Here is a 24,134-nt window from a genome sequence, read left to right on the forward strand (position 1 = left end):
TAATTCTGCTCTGAACGTCACGTTTGTATTATAATTAAGAGAAACTGTACTCCGGTTTTTTGCGTTTTCTTTTTCTTTGTTTACGTTTGAGCTTTAGACATAATTGTTTATGTACGTCCTCATAAAACTGTGTAGGCTTAGTTTAAAGCGTCAAACTTCTCAAAACCACACACCAACAAGCGCTGCTGTATAAACCAATGAAATCGAAAGTAGGCGGGGAACCAGACTGAGTACTTGAACGTCTCCGCTGATTGGTACTCCTGTCCTGCAGATGTCGCTGCAGTGTGTTGTAAATGGCTCGTAGAGACAGACAGAGGGCTGTACTGACTGGAACACAACGGGAGTTTGTGCTCTGCTGAGTTCTGGCCATGAAAGTGAGACAATCAGTCTAGACGCTCTTGACAGCCTCGTCTGGAGGAGAGACACTTCCCTGTGCGGCTCTGTCCATATAACTACGAGACGTTTACTAACGTAAGACATTTATATCTTCCATATGAAGTTATTTAATGATGTATGGGAGTGCTGCGAGAGAGTAAATGTGCAGCATTTCTGCAAGGAAAAAACAACTGAAGTTGTTGCAGACAGTCGCAACGGAAAAGACCCTATGGGCGTTCACGTTCTTAAAGGGACCGGCGCCAATTAATTAATGATGCGAAAGCCGTGCACGATTGCGGTGTTTTTGAGGTACAGAAGCGTTATATAACGGTGCTGTGATGCCGTTGGACTCTTATAAAAGCATTTATTTTTTATTTTTATCCCACATAGAAAACTTTTAATTAGACAAATACTCTAAAGCCTAACTTCAAAGTAAAGTCAACCGGTTGTGTTTTCGTCTAATAAAAAGTTGCTTTGCTTGTGTTGGGAGCTGCAAAGACGGCAAACATAGTACGTACTTAGAAATGTAGCTTTGCTTTAAAAGCGGGTTTACTATCCAATATAAATACCTTAAAGTTGTCTGTGCATTATGTTAATCGTTTTGTTGAGAGACAACATTTTGCCTTTTATGTGACTTATTTGCTGAAATGCAGTCCTAAATTGCACTCGATGTGAATATTTGCTTGTAGTGGTTTTGAGTTATCAGATACCGATATTTAGAAAGGAGGGTGTCCAGAAAAAATACCAATATGTAATATTAATGACAGCAAGTAAGATGTTCATAAAATGACAGAAATTAAACAAACGCTTATTTTACATCATATTTATGATTTACACAAAACTCATAAAACGTTTTGAAAATAGGAATTGTTTTTTTTTCATTGACAAGACTGGAAGGTTTTTGGAACTGACAGAAGGGGTGGTAACATTTCATTTAAAGGGATAGTTCACTCAAAATAGAAAAATCTCAAATTCTTTACTCCCAGATGTATGACTTTCTTTCTTCACAAGAGCACATTTGAAGAAAAATAGAAAAATATCTCAGCTCAGAAGGTCCTTAAAATTGCACTGTGTAAGATTCAGAAACCCTTGATATTAATGACACCTGTGGCCATTAAGTGAACTGCAGCCAGCTACCTGTTGCTTGTGCTTGTGCTGGTGGACACTCCATAGGGCCGTGATCCACCGGCATCATGCTGACAGATGAGGTAGCATAATTTAAATGACACAGTTATGATTATTTTACTACAAACTTTGAGACTAAACTAAAACTACTTCGCTAACATAGCATACTGATACACACATACTGATACACACAACCGAACTATACCAGTTTATAGTTGCACTGCAGTTATGTTGCACTATTGTATGTTTTGTATGTCATATGTTATACTACAATCAAGAAACCAGCGTATTTGCTTAAATGTATCCTGTATACCTGACTTTAATATAAAGAGAAGATCGTTGAAATTATTTGAAAGTTATGAAGCATGGTAGCTTGATATTCGTCAGCGTTAGCAGGCAAGATCAAGTTAGCTAAAATGACACAGATGACACTAATGGCACTATATTTCACATGCTTTGCAGTTATGTAAGCTTACATGTCAATCAAAATGCCCTGCCGATGTTCACTCTAGTTTTTGCTCGACCATGATCATGTTCCCGCTTAGCCAGATGGGATTCAGTAGAAGGCTCTCGGGATAATCGTCACATCCTTTGAATTTTCCTGGCAAATGCGACCTGCTCCTTTCTCATGAAAATCAGTCTACAGGCTAAAGCAAAGCATATGCAACCTAGGAAGTCCGGGAAGGGCTCATTTTTTAAGTTGCATTACAAGCCGTTCACTCATTTACAAAAAAAGGTGAATATTACATGAAAATTGTTACATACTGCACTAGGGCTGGGCGATAAAACGATATTGATATTTATCACAATAAAGAAAATCCACGATAAGCTTTTTGAGGAATTTACTGCGTGCAGTTCGGCTTTCTCAGGCTGTGTTCCCACTGGGGCGGACGAAATCCACTCAAAGGCACTCACAGCGCTAGGAGAGAGCTTGCTCCACACCGCTGCCAATCCTACTATCCACCTTGCGAGCATGACGCTCTGCTTTCAAAGGAATTAATTGAAAACGCTCTCAGCTTCGCTCACAACGCGCCAGTGGTAACGTAGGGTCAGACTGGTTGAACTTGCTAATGCTAGCTTTCTTGCTAACGATTAGGTTACGTTTAATCTTGAATATTGTTCTCTAGCACCAAACATGCATAATTTCTGCCCTGTCCCGTTCCGCATGCGTCGCCTCTTTTCCCTGCATGTGTGTAGACATGAAGCGCCGCATGAGTTAACGTGGTTTCAAAGCACCTTTTAGGCCATATCGTTTGTCCCTTCTAAATGTATCTTTATTAATCAGCATGTTACGAGACTTTAATAATAAACAAATCGATTTCTGTTCTAATTTTGTGAAAATTAATTAGATGTCTGGAATGGATAAGGAAAGACTAATATTACTAGTTGGTAGACTAGTCTCTCACGTTAATGAAAATAATCTTTATTTTAAAATAAAGATTATTTTAAAATTAAAAAAATATTTTCAAAATTTTCTCTCGGGACACCCCTGAACCCACATTCAGCATCATTCCACAGTCACAAGGGCTTCTATGCCCAATACTTGGGTATCTTAATCTAAAGAAATATAAAAAATATTTCATTTTAATGGAAAAATATTCCAACAAATACTGGACTGCTGTCACTATGCTTCAGAACAAACAGATGATCTTTTAACATTCATTTTCACTTGATAAACTGTAAAATATTTTGGTAAAAGATCCCGCAGACCCCAATGCTTTGGCCATCTCTGGATCCCCTGTGCAGTTTTGTAGAGACTATTTTGACTATTTAGAAATACATTTTTCTTCTTTTCTTCAGTCAACTTTAAATAAAAAAAGAAAGTGCAATGTGTAAATGTATATCGTGATAAATATCGATATCGAACAATATGAAAAAGATTATCATGATAACAATTTTGGCCATATCGCCCAGCCCTATACTGCACCTTTAAAATGCAAGTGAATGGAGATTTCTCATTTGAAGCTTCAAAATCAATTACATTCAGCAGAAACTTAATCCATATGACACCAGCTGTTAAATTAATGTCTTCTATGTCTTCTTTTTTGTGCCAAGAATATAAATATTTATGTACTTTAAAAAATTTGAAATCATACTTCCGGTGAGCAGCAGTAAGTGTGTGTTACATAATCAAATTGGCATTTGAAACATGAGAACTGACGCAAGTTCGTCACAGCCGGAGGAGCAGCGCTGTTTACAAATGAGGAGGAATGCTGTACAGTAGCTTGGTTGATTTTGCTTTAGATCTATTATTATCTGTTTCTTTTCTCACAATGGTGCATTTTTGTGCTTGTCCTGGATGTCTCAACCGAGTGGATAATGTGAGTTACGTCTGTATCCATGGCAACGTGAATACGTCACACGAGAGACCGTTTTGACTCCACCCTCTCTTGAAGCATTGGATAAGAGTTAACATGTACTTAAATATTGATCTTTTGTTGCACCAAAAGCAATCATATTGCTTTAGAAGACATTAATGTAACCGCTGGAGTCATATCGATAACGTTTATGCTGACTGTCTGTGATTTTTGGAGCTTCAAAAGAGAAATCTCTTTTCACTTGCATTTTAAGGACCTTCAAATGTGTTCTGGTGAAGAAAGAAAGACATGCATACCTGGGATATAATGAGGGTGAGTAAATAATGAGAGAACTTTCCTTTTTGTGTGAACTATCCCTTTAATAGGCCAAGCGGGCAGCATTATCGACCGATAAACTCAAAATGGCCATTACTGGCTGATTAATCAGCCTGGATGATATATCAGTCTATCACTAATTGCTATAGTGTGAGAACCAACATAAGATAAATCATGAAACATTGAAGTGCGCTAAGATCTATGACACTATAATGTATCTGTGAGGTTATTGCTTGATTTGCTTCTTTTTGTGTGTAATGAAGCTGTTACATTGGAGTACATAACAAACTCAGGGGCCAGTTTGAAGCCTCATAACTCATGTCTGAGTTGAGAGAGGGGTGAATCACAGACCATGGCTATGGTGTCCTCGCTGACTCCCACGAATAATTTGGCCCTACTCAGCCCCTACTGGCACCTTAAATGCAGCTCGACAGTAATTCTTAGAACAACATCCTCTGTCTCTTTCGTGGGGTCATTCTTAATGGCTGAAGTAACATAAAATGGCATTACGCAGAGCCCCAGGCCCCAAATTCACCAGTTCTTTCCTAGTGATGCACAAAACCCAGCAACATAACATGCATATCTGGGGCTGTGTTTCAAAATCAAGTGAGCTGCCTTCATTGGCAGCATTTATTAGAGGTCGACTGATATATGATTTTGCAGATACCGATAACTAAGTTGGGAAGACATGCCGATAAACGATTAATCAGCCGATAGCTTTTAAAATTGATACTGAATGAAAAAACAACATTTAAAGTAGTGATGCACCGATAACATTTCTGTTACCGGAAATCTCAGTATCGGCTGATACAGATCCCGATCTGATACCAGTGTTTTAGCATATTTTACATTATTGTGTGGAACTAATTGTGTGCACTCTTTAATATGTATAGAAACACAAACCTCCAACTACACATTATTTCACTATAAATGAATAGCTTATTAAGAAACCCTTTATTATTAACTAGTATACTGGATAATGTAGCAGCAAAATTAACAGTAAGTCCAGTCTTCAAGTCTTCAGCAGAAAAGAAACCAGTGTTTTATTTTAGATTTTTCTTTTTTCTTTTTTTTTGTCCCAAAAATGTTTCAACTTGCATCTGGACTTTGAATGATTAAGATCTCTTTGTTATACAACATGTACTGTATAACATTCCTTTTAGAAGTTGATGTTTTAAATCTGCATTGTTCAGCTCTGTACAGTATTCCGCTACATTCAACGTGCAGTCTCATGTGTCAAAACAACCACCATGCAGCATCAGCTTTTACATCTTTTTTAACATGTTTTTATTTCACCTGTAGAGGGTGCTCTCATACTGTATAATGACAGTGCGCCCGTCCGAGCTGCTCCAGCACCTGACACAACGGGGGAAAATTATCGGTGTGGATTTTTGCAGATAACCGATAGTTCCAGAAATCGTTACCGGTGCCGATTAATCGGCAAAACCGATATATCGGTCGACCTCTAACGATTATAAAGACAATTCACTCAATACCAAAAAGTATTGATAACTATAGTTAAATGTAATTATAGATTACTTTACCTAATATTTGTCTATGCTATTTATTTTTATGTTTATTGGCTTATAATGTTGTTAGGTTAGCAACATGTTAACATCAAATTCTATTGGAATCAATTGTCTGTTTTCTGTTTAACAGTTTTCTGGTCTCCTTTTTTGTTGACCCGTCTGAAGTTGGCCTAGCTGTTTAAGCTTGGTGTTTTTCTTCTTTCTTTTTTACACTAGTATTGCCCTTACATTGTTGCATACAAATAACCACAATCCACTGAACTCTTAAGAACTGTTTATTTAAATACACTTCGAATTTGTCTGTAGTTAGTTCAATCCAATCTTCTAAATCCTACCACAAATATGCTGATAGCCTGATTCCCTCCTTCAGTATATTTATAAAGCCCATTCATGCCTAGTTTTGTACCATGATACTGAAAATGGAGCATTAGAGCCATCTGAATATACTGTAAAAGTCTTTTAATTGTAATTGTCACTTTTGTAAACACTTTTGTAATTGTCACAATTAATTGTTGATTTGTCTGTTTTTATTTGTAACTGTATGTTGTTTTTCAATGTTTTTGAAAGACGCCATGAAATGGTTTGACGAACACTTTTCTTTCCAGTGATGAGGTATTTTCTATTGAAACTGGAAATTTGGGCATCACATATCAAAGGGGAAGACTAGATGCCACCCACATGCAATGAGATGAGGTCATTGACAAAAAAGTAGCTTACTACTGTCTGAAATATTTATTGTAGTGAAGAGTATGCAGGCTGATTGTTTCACTTGCTACCTTTAAAGAATAGTTGGCAGTATGCATTGTATACTGTGCAGTATTTGAATAAATAGTAAAGGGATGTTGCATTCTGAAAATAACCCATGATTTGCTACTGTTTTTGCAGACTGGACTTTAAAAATGTGCTTAAAAAAACTTTTAGGAGTACACTAGCATACAGTTGGCCTCAAAGCTAACAGACATGTGCAATTTCTTGATTTCTATAGCAGACCCAGCAAACAGTGCTTATTATGACTCACATGCTATTCATCAACTACAGTTCTGTCATCAACTACAGTTCCTCCTTCCTGATTTCTTAGTCCTATTTTCCTATTTTTCATTCTTAATTGTTTTAGATCTTCAAACTAGATATGACATAAAACAAAGGCAACATGAGTACACACAAAATACAGTTTTCAAATATATATCTTTTTTATTGAAGCAAAAACGTTTTGTTAATTCTTCCAAGAAACTCCCATAATTTGTATGGCCCAAACCTCGTTATATGAATAATCACATCAATATATTATTCCAAGGTTTTCCACTTTCCAGATCTTGTATGAAATGCATCCTACTCACACAATCGACACATTTTAACCCATTTGTGACCTCAACCTGGCAACCTACAACCCAGTTGCGCTGTTGATATCTGTGCAGGTTGTAGACGCAGGAAGTTGAATCAAGCATCACTGGTAGATGGCGGGATAAGACTCAGGTGGTGCTCTGGCAAAAAAACTAAATATGCATGTAAATTTAACAACAGCTGGACAGACAAATTTAATTTCACATCTTGAAGCCATATCGACAATACCCACGGCTTTTGTAAAGTTTGTCGCACTGATTTTAATATTGGACACAGTGTTAAAAATAACTTTACTCCGCACATTAAATCACAACGTATACAATTTGTATATATTTAGCCTGCCCCTGTCATCCAGCACACCATAACCCCCCCCCCCCCGCTCAGAGGTCTCCCGGATTTTGGTACCCAAATATTGACAGGTATGCACCCATGTGAAAAACTTACTGCACCCTTACACTTAGCATCTTTAGCAGCAGCAACTGCAACCAAACACTTACAATAACTGGAGACCGTTCTTTCACAGTGCTCTGGTGGAATTTTGGCCCACTCCAATACTTTAATTTCCCTTCTTTTGTGCCATTCAGAGGTGGACTTACTTCTATGCTTTGGATCATTGTCTTGATGCATAATCCAGTTGCGCGTGAGCTTCAACTCACAGGCTGATGACCGGACTTTCTCCTTTAGGATTTTATGGTAGAGAGCAGAATTCATGTTTCCCTAAATTATTGTAAGTTGCCCTGAAGCAGCAATGCATCCCCACACCATCACACTATCACCACCATGCTTGACTGTAGGTATGATGTTCTTTTTGTTGAATTCTGTGTATATTATATATAATATTCTCCCAAAAGGTTTGAGGGTCATTAAGGTGTGTTTTGGCAAAATTCAGACAAGCCTTAATGTTCTTCTGGGTTAGCAGTGGTTTTCGCCTCACCACTCTTCCATAGATGCCATTTTTGGCCAGTGTCTTTCTGATAGTGGAGTCATGAACAGTGACCTTTATTGATGTGAGAGAGGCCTGTAGTTCCTTGAATGTTGCACTTGGCTTTATTGTATCTCTGTGCTCTTGGAGAAATTTTCGAAGATCAGCCACTTCTGGAAGATACACTACTGTACCAAGTTTTCTCCATTTGGATAGAATGGCTCTCACTGTGGTTCTTTGGAGTTCCAGAGCCTTTGAAATAGCTTTGCAACCCTTCTTGGACTGATGTACTACAATCATCTTTTTCCTCATGATTTCTGGAATTTCTTTCGACCTTGGCATTGTGTGGTACTGGGTGAGACCTTTTAGCCAACTTGGGTAATTTTGGTGTTGATTTGATTGAACAGGGTTGGCAGTAATCTGGCCCGGTTGTGTCTAGTCCAGCTGAACCCCATTATGAATACAGTTTCATAGATATAGGGATTTAGCAAATACTTTTTCACACATGCCCAGTTGGTATTGGATATCTTTTTTGCTTCAATAAATAACATTATCTTTTAAAAACTATTTTGTTTACTCAGCTTGCATTTGTTTTGTGTTAGATTTTGTTTAATTTTTTTTAAACAATTTAGTTTAAATTGAGATATACACAAAACAGAAGAAATCAGGATGGGGCAAATACTTTTTTCACAGCACTGTATCACTACACATTATGGTATATATTGTACATAAATTATCAGTCCTGCAGTGATGGAGCATTGGTAAACAAGCATGTTAGTAGCAAGCTATCTATGTAGTTGTTCTTAAGGTTGAAAGACTGCTGATGACTAGGGACTAATAGACTACTTTTTTTTTTCCTGTCTTTCCCTCTCGATCTTTATTTTTAGCTGTTTCAGGCACTCTTCCCAGTCTACCCAGGGAGTCTTTGTTCTAGCTCAGGCTAATGCTCAAAATTCACCAGGTTTTTCCATCAATCTACGACTCTAGCGAGAAATAGAAAAAAAGGGCTTTCTACAGGTCTCCCTTTAAAAAAGCTCAGTTTTATTCATGTATGCTCCATAAATATTGATCAGAGTCCTGCTTGAATGCCTTTTTGCTTTGAATGCTTATTGATGGATTAGTTTTCTGCAGGAATAATTCATCGTGCAGGAACAGGGAATGTTAGGGACAGAGCTTGATTTGGCTGAATCGTGTCTGGTGGTTCTGAGGATGTAATGTACAAAAACTGGAAACAATGCCAAGGTTTTTTTTTTCTTCAGTTTTTAACCTTCATTATTTTTTAACATGTAACTCAGTGGTTATAGCTGAACATATTAGCACCAACAGCGCAGATTAAAGTGCTATTGTATTATTAAATTATATATTTACTGAAAATCACCCCCAAAAAATTGCAGTAAAAACTGGCAGCTGCTATTGCCAGAAATGCACCTTAAAAATATGGTGACAACGTTTTGGGTATAGCAGTAGATATTTTCAAAAACAAGTAAATAATATTAAATAATTGTTCTTTTCAGACAAAAATGTCTTCTCATTTCTTCTCCACCATCAAATATAGTTCCAAAAGAAGCCAAAGCATCAAGCACATATCCGCTCTCTGCACTTCTGTCACAGATGCTTTTGAACAAGTCTTTTAAATTAACGAATCCTTCTCATTCAATTCCATTGTTTCGGTTGTGACCATGTTTCTCAACTAATCCCTTGAATCAATGATTTAATGACTCATAACATAAATTGTGCTCATTGGTTGCCACCTACTGGCATAAATATGCAGTCTCTAAAAATGGTCACAAAATGACTCGGAAAGAAGTCAAAATATGATTAAATCAAAATCCCCCAAACTACTGTATTTGGAAAGCAACAAACACAGAAAAGTGGAGTAATACAAATAGAGAAGCGTCGCAGTGCTGTTGGACTGTATAGCACTCTTCGATATATATATTATATATTTTAGCCTTTCGTTTAATCTGATTCGAAATCCGGATTTAACTCTTAACCATAAATGTGTTACTTTTTATTTATAAGTTCAAAGAAATGTAATCTTTGAGTCCATGTTGGTTTTACAATTAAAAACAAAACAAAAAACATGAACATTTTCTAAAAACAAAAGATAGGTACATTTAATACTTTTAGAAATGTAATTTGGTATAATCATCAAGTAAAAGGTAGTAAATACTTTATCATCTTAATCATTAATAAAATAAATACATTTCAAGGCGTGTCTTTTCATAAAAATTTATAAAAAATTCATAAAAATGTATTTATTCATATGATAAAATAATATTTTTTAACTTGGAAAAACAACCATTTTAAAATGATTAACAAAAACACTTTCAGCAAAAAAAAATTCTTACTCAAACATCATTTTAACAATACTTCTCTATAAAATTACAGGTATTCTTTTATTGAATATACATTTTCAGAAAAAATGTCATTCATATTTGTAATTCATAATTTTACTTAAACAGATTTTTTTTTATAGTGTTTTCCAGTAAAATTGTCATGATCAATCTGATGTAGTTTTTTTACTTATAAACCATTTGAAAGATTTTCACTTTAGCATTTTAATTTTTTTCCATTAATGTTATGAATTAATATTAAAGTCATGGAGCCAAAGTGCAGTGCATGAGGATCAGAATACAAAATTATATGATGAGGAGGTGTTGATGCATATCAATCCTTTGCTTGCCAACATATTTATTCATGGAGATTAACTGTGAGAACAGCCTCCTGCTCTCTCTTGTGGCCAATGACATGTACAGTCTATCCTCAGTCTTGACTTTGATGCATTCTAGCTGAATGGCTCTTAAACAGGAATTATTCAGTTTATACACTCCTGTTCCTATTCTGTTCACTACCTCAGTGGAGTGGATTGGGAAATCCTGTTATTATGCACAAGTATGTAGCATGCCATAAAGTTGTGTCTTGTTACCGCAGAACCCCTTTGGTGCACTGTTTGAGTTAGCATCTAGATCATTACCTTAAAATCCATTTCTTAACTTTTCGGTTCACACATTCCAAAATTCTGTGATTGTCCTATCCATCAAAAAGATGGCAAAAAGTTCCAAAGAAATTGCTGTGGTTGCTTTGAGCTTGCATTTCTCGCCATTTTTCTCCAACTAAAAAACTCAGACCCTCACTCTCATGGGCTAACATTCTGAATGATGACATGCAAACACTTCTATCCCCGCCTGGTGAGTGAGACATAACGAGCTCTGTGATCTGATAGCCGTGGTTTGGTGAGTCTACATGACTTTGCTGATCCATGCAGACATTACTCAACCAGCTCTGTCTGTGCAGCATTCATCAGCTGACCTGAGATCAGGCCAACACTTTGTTGTAACTGTGGCAGAGATTGGGGTTAGGGATCCTGATTACAGAACAGCAATGAGAGGAGACCTATACCAGGGCTTTCACTTCTTGATGTTGAAACCTTTTACAGATGCCTTCAAACAGCATTGTGACATAATGATTGCATGTTCACACTGACAGCGATTTTTACGCTGGAATTTGCATGGTCACTAGAGGGCGTAGGATACTGCAGGTTGCATTAACTTCATTGGGGTAATTCTCATGAAACAAAGCTTGTAACATGGCAGTGAGAATTTCTATTTGAAAATCTTCATGAAATTCCTATGCTCTCCATTATGCACAATAGGATGTTAGGATTATTAGGATAATTTAATATATTATAAATAAAAATAATCATTAAAATATATATATATATATATATATATATATATATATATATATATATATATATATATATATATATATATATATATATATATATATTTTGTACTCAATATCCAAAAGTAGCCAAAATATAAATATTAATGTGACATTCCAAAAAATGTATCATTACCGCAACATTTTTATACACATTTCGGTAATGAGAAACTACGAATGTAGTACAAAAAACAATTTGTTTCTTAGTATTTCAACTCAAATTAATAAAAGAGAGCTGGGAGGGATATGTATTAACATATGTGCAAACTTTAAACTGACTTTGGTTTTAGAATGTAATTAGGATTAAATATGGTCTATCAAGGACCGGTAGTTGACCAATATGGGAATAAAAACAAAATCAATTATTTTTATATAATTTTGTGTGAGAGGTTGTATAAGTTGTGAGTTTGAGAGAAAGAGGGAGAAATAGTCATTTTTTTTGTTTATTATTGGATATTAATTGTAATAGTAATTGCAAAATGTAAATTATAAATATTCTCACAGTAACTTTCAACTCTACCGCTGCGTGTTACTTAAACTTGTGCCAATGCCTTAACAATTGAGACAGACAAGAAAATTAAAAAATGTATAAAATTGCAAATCTGATAATTGCTCTTTATAACAACCATTAGACAAGTAGTTGATAAAAAAATCTTTTGGGTTAATCTAAAAAATATTAAAAACATTGTGTGAAATTGTGTGAAATTTTGCAGTTATGATATATTGTTTTTTTTATTAATTTAATTTGATATTAAATTAGATACACAGTGAGCCATTTTTACAGCCTTTATTAAATGTTTACATGTCAAGATAAAAAAAAGCTTTTAATATTTTTGGCCCAGGTATTTTGTGTTGCAATAATGAAAATAAATCTGTATATATTAAAGAGAATTTCAGACCTCTCTTCTCATGTTCCAAAAGAAAAGTAATTGTTCACTTAAACATTCTTTTGAAAACAGGCCATATATTTTTAAAATCTGATTACAAATTAAATATATTGATGGTAAAAATAAGATGTAATTCTAATCTGACAAGGAATCAGTTGTCTTGTTGTCAAACATGAACATCCTGTATAGAGAAAAGGGATTTTTTTTTAATAAACTACAGCAATACTCAGTGCATCATATAAGTATCGAGATGAACGATCTATCAATGTATGAATCAAACTCACTCAGAATTAATGTCTGACATGGATTTCAATGCATCAGTTTTTATTTTCAATGTAATTGGTTACAGAGAAATCACATAAAACAGTGGCAAATTCTCCATCTTGCCTGCTTGACTACTGTAAAAACCTTTCTCAACTTCAAGACACTGGAAACACCCACATCATGTCGCCAACAGATGATGGCGCACCAGAAATTTAAAATAAAAAAAACTCCAGTCGCTTTGTCGCTGCAGATCGCTGTCAGTGTGAATGCCCCTTCAATCTTCATGATCTGTTCCTTCCATTGGCTTCAGACTCTTGTATGGTCATTTCTACTGCTGCCACCTAACATGCCCATAACTGGTGAGGCAGACTGCTCCTCGCCTGTAGTCTGCCCACGTCTCACTGTGTCTCTCTCTCAGTCTCCCTCCCCCTCACTCTCTTCACTTCCTGGCTGGTGGAGTGGGAGACGAGAGTAGCCTGCATTCCTGCAGCATAGCGGGACAGCTTCCTGACACTGGCGGGGAATGCCTGACGTCCCTCTCCAACTGCGCAGTCTAACTGCTCTCTGGGCAGAGAGCTTTCCATGGCCTGTGTTTGGCCAATCTCAGTTGGCCTGGAGAGGAAAGGTCTCGAAGTAGTGTACCACATACGCTACAGCCTTTTGATTTACCAATCAGATACTCCTAAATAACCTTATTTGCTTACTTTGTAACAATTTTCATGTAAAACTCGCCTTTTTTTTGCCAATGTGTGACCGGTTTGTTAGGCAAATTAAAAGAATTTGCCCTTCTCGGACTTCCTAGGTTGCTTATTAAAGCCTGTAGACTGATTTTCATGCGAAGGGAGCGAGTTGGTTTTGCCGGGACAATCCAGAGGATGTGAAGTTTATGCGGGCTCCTGAGAGCCTTCTACTACTTCTACAGAATCCCGTCTGGCTAAACGGGAAGGTGATCATGGGCGAGCGGAAACTAGAGTGAACATCGGCAGGGCGTTTGATTCCTGCAGAGACCTACGTTCAGTTTCGGGGATCAAAACATACCCTGAATTGGCATCTTATGGACAGGTAAGCTTACATAACTGCAAAGCATGTGGAATATAGTGCCATAAGGATTGATCTGTGTCATTTTAGCTAACTTGCCTGCTAACACTGACAAATTGCAAGCTAATTTGCTTCGTAACTTTCAAATAATTTCAATGATCGTTTCTTTATACTGAAATTCAGGTATTAAGCAAATACGCTGGTTGCTTGATCGTAGTACAACATATGACATATAAAACATACAATAGTGCAACGCAGTAGTAAACTGTCTGGGTTCGGTAGTGTGTAGCTGTATGTGTGTATCAGTATGCTATGTTAGCGAAGTAGTTTTAGTTTAGTCTCAAAGTTTGTAGTAAAACAATCATAACTGTGTAATATTAGTTATGCTACCTCATCTGTCAGCATGATGCCAGTGGATCACATTCAGTCTCTTTGTATGTTACGTCATTGTTTTGGCCGATGCTCGCTCGCGTCCCTATGGAGTGTGTGCACGAGCATGAGCAACAGGTAGCTGGCTGCAATTCACTTAACGGCTACAGGTGTCATTAATAACAAGGGTTTCTGAATCTTACATACTTCACCTTTAAGCGTACATTACTAGGTTGAAGCTCCTCACTCTGTGCACATTTAAAGTCCAGAATTACAAGGTTATTCTACTCCCAACTGTAGCCACGATCCCGAAACACTCACCTGCAGATATGTATACTTGAAGACATGTCAACAAACAACATGGAGGAATGTCTTATGGTCATTTTTTTCAATGATTTTCACAAAATGCTGGAGATGTGGGAGGTAGTTTAATGGTGGCTTATGATTTTTGGCTTTTGTTTCCCAGTACATCACTCTACTCTTGTGGTCTTTTGCTGTCTTGCAGTTTGATTGGCTGTTGGTCATTAGGTTTGCCAACTGTCCCATGTTAGCCAGGATGTCCTGTATTTTGGCCAAAGTGAAGATGTCCTGACATGTACACTATTGAAGCACCAAAATGCTCAAGGGGACCCCCTCAGTCATCTATCTGGGGATTTTTTTGTAACTTATGAGTGCAAAGTGCTTCAGTATTGTCGGCTACGCTTGGTTCTACAGAGGGAAGTTTTAGATGGCCTATGGGTTAGAAAATGATGAGAGGCTTATCATTTCGGGGTGAACTATTCCTTTAATGCCAAAGCTTCACCCATGAAAATGGATCTTACCATGCATAGAAATACATATTTAGTTTTCATTATAGTACAAAGCAGCATTGTGCCTCACACCACAAAAAAGGCTTTGTCTTTGTCTTTCGGAAGCATTTGTCTGTCTTCTGCCACTGCTGCCAAGCTCTTCTAGAACATATTGAATGGACATGCCCCAAGTTAACGCCTGTGGGAGACAAGTTCTCATAGAAGGTCCAGATGTAGATGCTTAAGGCTGCTGTAGCAAGTCTATGACCCAGGCCATTCCGCTCAGGTGCACCTTCCCTGAATGCTGAGTATAATACTTTGTGTTGTGCCAATGTAGTGGAGAGAGCGCAAAGTTAGTATGATTCACATAAGGTGCTTAGGCAGACTTGGTCTTATCTCATGGGTGCAGAATTTTTAGGCCAGGGTCTCACTAGTAATGGTTTCATTTACAGGGCTCCAGACTAAAAAATGACTAAGGAGCTGTTGGTAACTAAACTGAAACACTGACTTAGATTGTTGTTCAAAAACATGATAGAAAGCTGAAGAAAAGATAGCTGATGGCTCATTAATTGTGTGTTTAAATATATGAACTGTATAGTTAAGTGCACAAATTTGTATTCACTTTTGTCTCATAAGTTTTCACACTTTTATTTGTGTGTGAAAATCCTGGGAGAAATGCTCAAACCAGCCGAGGGGGACCTACACAATATTAGGCAGGTGGATTTAATGTTGTGGCTTATTGGTGTGTGTGTGTGTGTGCATATAGATATATGTATATATATATATATATATATATATATATATATATATATATATATACATGTATATATATATATATATATATATATAACTCTGCAAAAAAGAAACTGCTTTTATTTTCAGAAAACTTAATATGTGTAAATATTTATATGAACAGAAAATGATTGAACAACTAAGACATAAACTGAACAAGTTTCACAGACATGTGACTAACAGAAATGGAATAATGTGTCCCCGAACAAAGGGAGTGTCAAAATCTCATGGACAAAGTAACAGTCAGTATCTGGTGTGGCCACCAGCTGCATTAAGTGCATCTCCTCCTCATGGACTACACAAGATTTGCAGTTCTTGCTGTGAGATGTTACCCCACTCTTCCACCAAGGCGCAAGCTGGGGGGAATGGCCCTAGCCCTCACCCTCTGATCCATCAGTCTCAAACGTGCCCAATGGGATTGAGATCTGGGCTCTTCGCTGGCCATGGCAGAACACTGGCATTCCTGTCTTGCAGGAAATCACGCACAAAAAGAGCAGTATGGCTGGTGGCATAGTCATGCTGGAGGGTCATGTCAGGATGAGCCTGCAGGAAGGGTACCACATGGGGGAGGAGGATGTCTTCCCTGTAACGTACAGTGTTGAGATTGCCAGCAGTGACCACAAGCTCAGTCCGATGATGTTGTGACACACCACCTCAGAACATGATGGACCCTCCACCTCCGAATCGATCCCATTCCAAAGTACAGGCCTCGGTGTAACGCTCATTCCTTCGATGATAAACGTGAGTCCGACCATCACCCCGGTTGAGACAACACCACGACTCGTCAGTGTAGAGCTCTTTTTCCAAGTCCTGTCTGGTCCAGCGAAATTGAGTTTGTGCCCATAGGCGACATTGTTGCCGGTGATGTCTGGTAAGGACCTGCCTTACAACAGGCCTACAAGCCCTCAGTCCAGCCTCTCTGTCTATTGCAGACAGTCTGAGCACTGATGGAGGGACTGTACATTCCTGGTGTAACTTGGGCAGTTGTTGCCATCCTGTACCTGTCACACAGGTGTGATGTTCGGATGTACCGATCCTGTGCAGGTGTTGTTACACGTGGTCTGCCACTGCGAGGATGATCAGGTGTCCTTCTTGTCTCCCTGTAGCGCTGTCTTGGGTGTCTTACAATACAGGTATTGCAATTTATTGCCCTGGCCACATCTGCAGTCCTCATGCCTCCATGCAGCATGCCTAAGGCACATTCACGCAGATGAGCAGGGACCCAGGGCATCTTTCTTTTGGTGTTTTCCAGTTTCGGTAGAAAGGTATCTTTAGTGTCCTAAGTTTTTATAACGGTGACCTTCATTGCCTACCGTCTGTAACCTGTAAGTGTCTTAATGACCGTTCCACAGGTGCATATTCATGAATTATTTATGGTTCATTAATCAAGCATGGAAAACATTGTTTAAACACTTTACAATAAAGATCTGTAAAGTTATTTGGATTTTTACAAAATTATCTTTAAATACAGTATGCTGAAAAAGGGACGTTTCTGTTTATATATATATATATATATATATATATATATATATATATATATATATATATAGATAGATAGATAGATAGATAGATAGATAGATAGATAGATAGATAGATAGATAGATGAGAGAGAGAGAGAGAGAGAGAGAATTTAATTACAAAATATCTTTTGTCTTTCTTACAGTCTTTCTTTACTGTTACTAGATGGTCCAGACACAAAGACTACAAGAGTGCAAATTGAATGAAATCCCAGAGGCAGTTATTGTGCCACTCCAATCCCAATCAATAATAACCAGGGGGGGGGGGGGGGTTATGTATTTGCTACATAACACAGGACTTTTAATTATAAACAAAGCCGAAATACACATGGGACTGCTATTTTCAAATGTCTGTGCTCCAAGTTGTGAGCTCACTGACTATTCACTGAGAAAGTGATTCAAATTCCAACTGCTAACCTGAGCTCCTGATTCATTATAAAGATGTGGTTCAAAAGAGTCATTTGTTCACGAATTGGACATCATTGCTCACACTGTGTTTGTAGTTGCGTGCAGCCAGTAAACTCATATCATCAACAGAAAGGGTGAAAAGTGGCTTGAGACACACTGGCACTCTAAAGATGTATTCAGTAAACTCACAAGATGATATCTAACTAAACCACATATGAAAGCACACATCCTGACTGTCACCAATGGCAACTAGATTTTAAATTATTGTTGCAATCATTTATTTTTGGTTGCATTTGCGACCATTTTAGTCACAGTCTGGAGCCCTGATTTACATAGTAGTTTGAGAATCAGAGGGAGTCATTGTGCTCGCTGCATCTTTTGGTGAGTGAGCATTAACAACCTCAACTTAATGGCCTTACCGACTCAAAGATTACTTCAGACTAGTGTTGGCCAATATAGCTTGGTATTTTTTAGTCTTTTCATGATATTCAGTAGTTATATCAATATTTACAGTATGTATCTGTTTTGATATGTACAGTACATATTTTTCAGCTCAAAAATGGCTTTAAGGAATAGTTTAACCAAAAATAAAAATCGTATCCTTATTTACTAATATTGGTTCTTGCGTGTCTCTTCAACAAAATGTTATAACACAAGAATATGTGAGGTTTGATGTTGTTGACGTAGTCGCCATATTTGATTTGATTTGATCTAAGAGTGAATATCAACTCACTTTCGGTCATAGCACAAAGTGACGTGTGCCTTCAGAAAATTTTGTTGTGGTGTTGGAAAATAGTTGGGGTGCACGAAATATCGACGGCTGATATATTATTGGTCAATATAATGGAAATTTAAATATTACCGCCTCAATATTGGAATTCACGGTGACACTTTAGCCAATAATTTGCTACAGTTTGTTTGCTTGAGGCAGAGAATCTGTGAAAGTTTCAAGTGTCCGCGTGTGTGTGCATCACGCCGCTCAGTGAGGATAATTTCAGCATCATGTTATGTTGTTTTGGATCATTGTACTGTATATCAGGATCATCTGCTGTAAGTAACAATATGCCATTTACCCATTTTCTATTTCTGTTTTAAGTAATAAGTGACTACAAAACAACGTGCACTATTTTCTAGTGATGCACTGATATGGAATTTCTGGGCCGATGCAATAACCGATTAATCAGAGCTCATTCTGGCTGATACCAATAACTGATATTTAAATTTTTTGCATTTTAACACTTTAAACTGGAACAAGCTAAGCTAGCTAACGTATCAATTAAATAAAAATTACTCACTTGAATCAAAAATCAACCTGATAAGTTTGGAATCTGGACTTTACAATCTGACCCACTTAACTGCTACTATTGGAGGTTTAACGGATGCAATGTAAACCACTTATGGTCATATCGACTACTTTTACTGTGGGGTTTTGGTGTTTTTTTTGTTTTTTTTTTTACCTTTATGGAGCTTGACAGCATGGAGTAAGTATTTTCTTTCATTATATGGCAAAAAGATTTAAAAAAATATATGTATATAATTTTGTGTTCAGCGAAGAAAGACATACAAGTTTGGATTGACATAAAGTTGAGTAAATGAGGACATTTTCATTTTTGTATGAATTATTCCTCTTTAAGGGTGATTTGTTTTTCAATCAAAGGAACCATAATTTCAACCAAACAGCCATTGTTGTCCATCAGACTCTAAATGTTTTATATAAAGTAAAATAGCTAGTCAAGTTGCCTAGTTTAGATGCATCTTTCCTGATATTTGGAGTGAGGGATGACAGCTAAACTGTGTGCCAGATGACTTAAATGAGTAATCTGGGTGAAAATTGTTGCAGAATCTTTAAATAGTAATGGTAAATGCTAAGAGGTGTTTCTCTCTCGAATACACGCAGGCCTTACTTTTCCTTTGTGAAAACTGTAAGAGCAGGGCTATAAATGTTCGCTGGTGCTATGGCAAACACTGCCTGCAGTTGGCATGGTTTCACTCGAGATCTGTGTGTGAGTGTGTGTGTGTTCTGATCGGAACAGAACAGTACTGTACAAGCCCTCATTCTTTAGATTGTACGGGGCGTACAGCTGTGGCCTGTGTCTCGTCATCTGGTAACACAAGAGCCCCTTTGGAAAGAGGCTCCGGAACATTGTGAATGCAATCAGACACATTCAAGAACACAGAGATCTGACAAACACTTCAGCTACAAGAATGCTCAAGTTTTCAATGTTAAAACCAGCTGTGTTTAAGCTTGTATTCCAAAATAAATAAATAAATAAATAAATAATATATCCATTTTGTGTTCTTTGCCTGACAGTACATAGGACAGTACATGCTATCTTTCTAAAGAGTTGTCCAGTGATGGATGGATTAAAATCAGACTTCATTATATAACTATGTTTTAAAACATAAAGTGAACCGCCTACCTAGACAGTAATTTAAAGTCAACATGAAATCTAAATGGACCATATTTACTTTAAAGTAATAGTTTATCCTAAAATGAAATTTCTGTCATTAATTACTCACTGTAATGTCCCTCCAAACACATATGTCTTCCATGTATCACAAAAGATTATATTTCAAGTCTTCACTGAATTTATTTGCCATACCTTATAAAGGGGTCTTCAACCATTTTCAGTCCAAGGACCCCTTGGTATGTAGAGAGACTGAGACTGAGACTTTAAGGAAAAAAAACACTGTTGCATTTTGTCTGAAAATTAAATGTGTTGCATTTTATGCCTATAAAAAAGTGTATAGTACCATATTATTGTATGTACATATTTTATGATGTTTATATTGCAATGGCATTAAAATAATCATTAAATTAAGTGTAGCAGACTAAGTGCTATTTTTAATTTTCCTTTTTAATTTTTTTGCCAAAAAATAGACAGACCCTATTGATGCAAAATAAAAAAATCTTAATTGTATACATTTGTTTCAAAATTACTGTTCATTTCTGTAGGAGAGAAACTTTGAAATGAGGGGAAAAAAATGACCGTATGCACCTTTAATTATGTTGATTTGACAGTCACCATCAGTGTAGCCTATTGCAGCTGGATAAACTCAGCGGTAACAATATATGTAGACATACTATATTACATATACATATATGTTAAGTAAGAATAGGCTATTGTTCTGAAAGAAAAAAGCAACTAATAATTCAAGAAACTATTGGCTGACAAGCACACAGTGAAAAATGCAAAGCAGATGCGTTTACTTATGCAACTCTTTCCTGCAGCGCTGCTTAACCTGATATGCGTTGCATTGTGAGCGGCTCTTAATGAGCATGGGCAATGGGCTAATTTGTCAAACTTTTTTACAATGTTAGGCATTCCATTTAGTTCATAACTAAATAAATGGGATGCATGAATATGTGGAAGGATTACTGCAAGAGGGGTTTTTTGCATGCAGGTTCGAGGGGCTTCATAATGTGGATGGACTAAAATATCTACTCCTCTCTCGTCAGGGACGTGGGGATCGTTTGTGTTCCGTGACTACTACTGGGTCCTTGAATAGCATATAACATGTGAGTAAGGGCAGCGGGTGAAGTTTCTGGGTACCCCCCTAGGGTAAGTTGGTACCCTACGTAGACTGTATAATATGCGTATAGGGAGTAGCAGTACTGTCTCTTGCTCATGTGCGTATGATTATTACGAGTGGTGGTGGTGGATCAATCAACAATATATGGAACCCTGCTGTTCCTCCGTGGACCCCCTGTTGAAGTAAACAATGACTCCGATTTGTCAAGTTTAAAAAAGGACAAAAACTAAACATATAACCACAATGTATATTAATAACCAATATTGGATTTGGCCGAAACTAAGGTGGTGGAAAAAGCCAATAACCGAATGATCGGAATGGCCGATGGTTTTTTTAAAAACCAATGTGCTGAATCATTTCAGAATGTTTTGCTTCAAAATGGAACACTTAATGATTATCTAATCAAAAATGTCAATAAAGACCAATGTAGACACAGTATTTCCACATGAGGTATCAGTGACTGTTTATATTTCACCTCTAGAGGCTGCATTGGTATTCCAGAACCCTCTAATGCCAAACCACAGGGGGAAAAAAACTATTTGCAAACTGTTCCAAAAGGAGCTATCCGCACAGATTAATTGACAAAAGTGATATATCGGTCTACCCCTTTTTAGAAATCAAAATTTTTTTCAATATTTGTGTGTACTATGTACAGTACCTCATAAAAGTGAGTACACCCCCTCACATTTTTGTAAATATTTGATTATATCTTTTCATGTGACAACACTGAAGAAATGACACTTTGCTGCAATGTAAAGTAGTGAGTGTACAGCTTGTATAACAGTGTAAATTTGCTATCCTCTCAAAATAACTTTTTCACTTGGGGGTGTACTCACTTTTGTTGCCAGCGGTTTAGACATTAATGGCTGTGTGTTGAGTTATTTATATATATTTATATTTATGTTCATCACAGTATCATATTGTTAGCTTAGCAACATGCCCCTATTGGAAGTTATTGTGTGCTCTGTGTAAAAAGCGATTTTTGTGTGGTGCATGGAGTTGCTGCTTATAAAAATTGTACCAATTCAGTCATTTAGGATTCCCCTTTTAGGATGCCTTTGTAGGCAGTAGTCAGCAAGGCAGCTTACTAAGGTTTGAAACAGAGCTGTTTTCATTTCACCCCACCGCCTTGTAAATGTTGATGCTTAGCAATGTCAGATGTGACTTTGTAATGTCAAGCCCACCCATCTCATGTCTAAACTTGGGCCTTTTAAGACACATGTTTAGAATCTAACTTCATTTCTCTAGTGTCCTCATACATCAGGCAAGCAGACGACACAGACATGCTTAAATTCAACACATTGCCTTTGAAGTGAAATGTTTAGTCTGCCTGCAGTCTGAGTGTGTCGAGGTATGTGAGGACGAGATAGCGATCCCCCAACCCCCACCCCACTCACAGTCAATGTAATTCCTCATGTCCCACTGGAGAGTACGCACCCTGACCTCTGTTCCGAGACACACACACACACACACACACACACACACACACACACACACACACACATTCTGAAGAGCAGTCAACGACCCCGGCGTCTAGACGATGTTAGTGCTACCATAAGAGCCATTGATTGAGTGAAAGCTGACACTTCTAACATCGCTGAGAGAGAGAGAGAGAGAGAGAGATACTGACAAAGCAGAGGCGAAATGGAAACTCCCCTCAGGCATTAATGTCAGGGCCTTTTTGCTGCCTGCACCCACACACATACAAACACACACACACTCACATGTGCATGCAAATCCATGTCCATAGGGACATGCCAGGATGTTTTTTTCCAGTCCCATATGGAGTGCTGTGGTTTATAGTGCACCTAGTCATACCTGTCCTATTTAAAATGCTGCAGTGTAGTTTTCTTCACACCTAGATAACACACCTGATAATTGAAAATGTGTTTTGGGATGTATTAGCCTAGTTCTGAATCGCTGGCTCTCATATGGCCACACTCAAAGATCCTGTATATCTTCAGAATGTTTGGATGAATGTTATTTCTCACAGTTTTTTCATTTTAGTTATAATTGTTTTGACGTAAATGTCTTTTAAATGTAGTCAATATTTCATCATGTCGTATTCATTAATTTTAGAACCTTTTTTTTAACCTTTTTTTTAACCTTTTTTTTAACCGATAGTGTCATTAAAGCAAATGTGAGATTTTGACATGAACAAAACCAATGTCTCTACCCAAAATGCTACATCTAAACCTAACCGATAGTGAGATAAAAGCAAATGTTAGGTGAATAAAACTGACAAATTGAGTTATAGTACATTTTTACTATGAGAGCAGATTGGACGATAATGTGCAAAATGACAAAAGCATGCATCAAACTGTAACAGACCAAACTTTAACCAAATATGTCAATATTAAAAAATAATAATAAACTGTGTACAATTACTTAATCATGTATCAAAGATTAGAATAAAAAGATTAAAGATTACCATGTTTAATATGTAAGATTTAACTACATGAGAGAACCTTCCTGAAAACCATGTCAACGAAAAGTTAAATTATAAATAAATAAAAAATACAGTGTTAGTGCATTATATCTTGCAGTTTTATTTTTTCATGTCATATTTTCATCAACAGTATGTTTGAATTAAAACAGACTTTAATTATCATGATTTATCATTTTTGTCTCATCTTTGTTAACCATAACAATATAAAATAAAAACCTTTGTCAATAAATATTTTCGTTAATAATTTCGTAGAGATCAACACTGAATGACATACTGTCATACTACATACAGTACACTAGTTTTTGCAGTATTGTATTTATGCACTGTATCTACTGTGCACAATATGCATGGAATACCCGAATGACCTGCTTTATTTACCGAAGATGTATTTCTATGATGATAACAGGGTTAATGCCACTCACTGAATGAAACATGCA

General features: G+C 37.0%; 1 protein-coding gene across 3 annotated transcripts in view; it reads left to right on the forward strand.

The window, feature by feature from the left end:
* Window positions 1-350: 350 nt before the first annotated feature.
* Window positions 351-24,134, forward strand: part of LOC127650743 (low-density lipoprotein receptor class A domain-containing protein 4-like) — a 138,036-nt gene continuing 114,252 nt past the window's right edge. For 2 of the 3 annotated variants that reach the window (XM_052136354.1, XM_052136356.1), the window contains exon 1: window positions 13,266-13,864. The gene's annotated coding sequence lies outside the window, so the exon portion shown is untranslated. Of the gene's footprint in view, window positions 472-13,265; window positions 13,865-24,134 lie in introns of those variants that run through there. The other variant, XM_052136355.1, reaches the window with a different exon arrangement.

Source organism: Xyrauchen texanus, chromosome 10 (assembly GCF_025860055.1).
Source record: "Xyrauchen texanus isolate HMW12.3.18 chromosome 10, RBS_HiC_50CHRs, whole genome shotgun sequence".
In the NCBI taxonomy this organism is placed as follows: Eukaryota; Metazoa; Chordata; class Actinopteri; order Cypriniformes; family Catostomidae; genus Xyrauchen; species Xyrauchen texanus.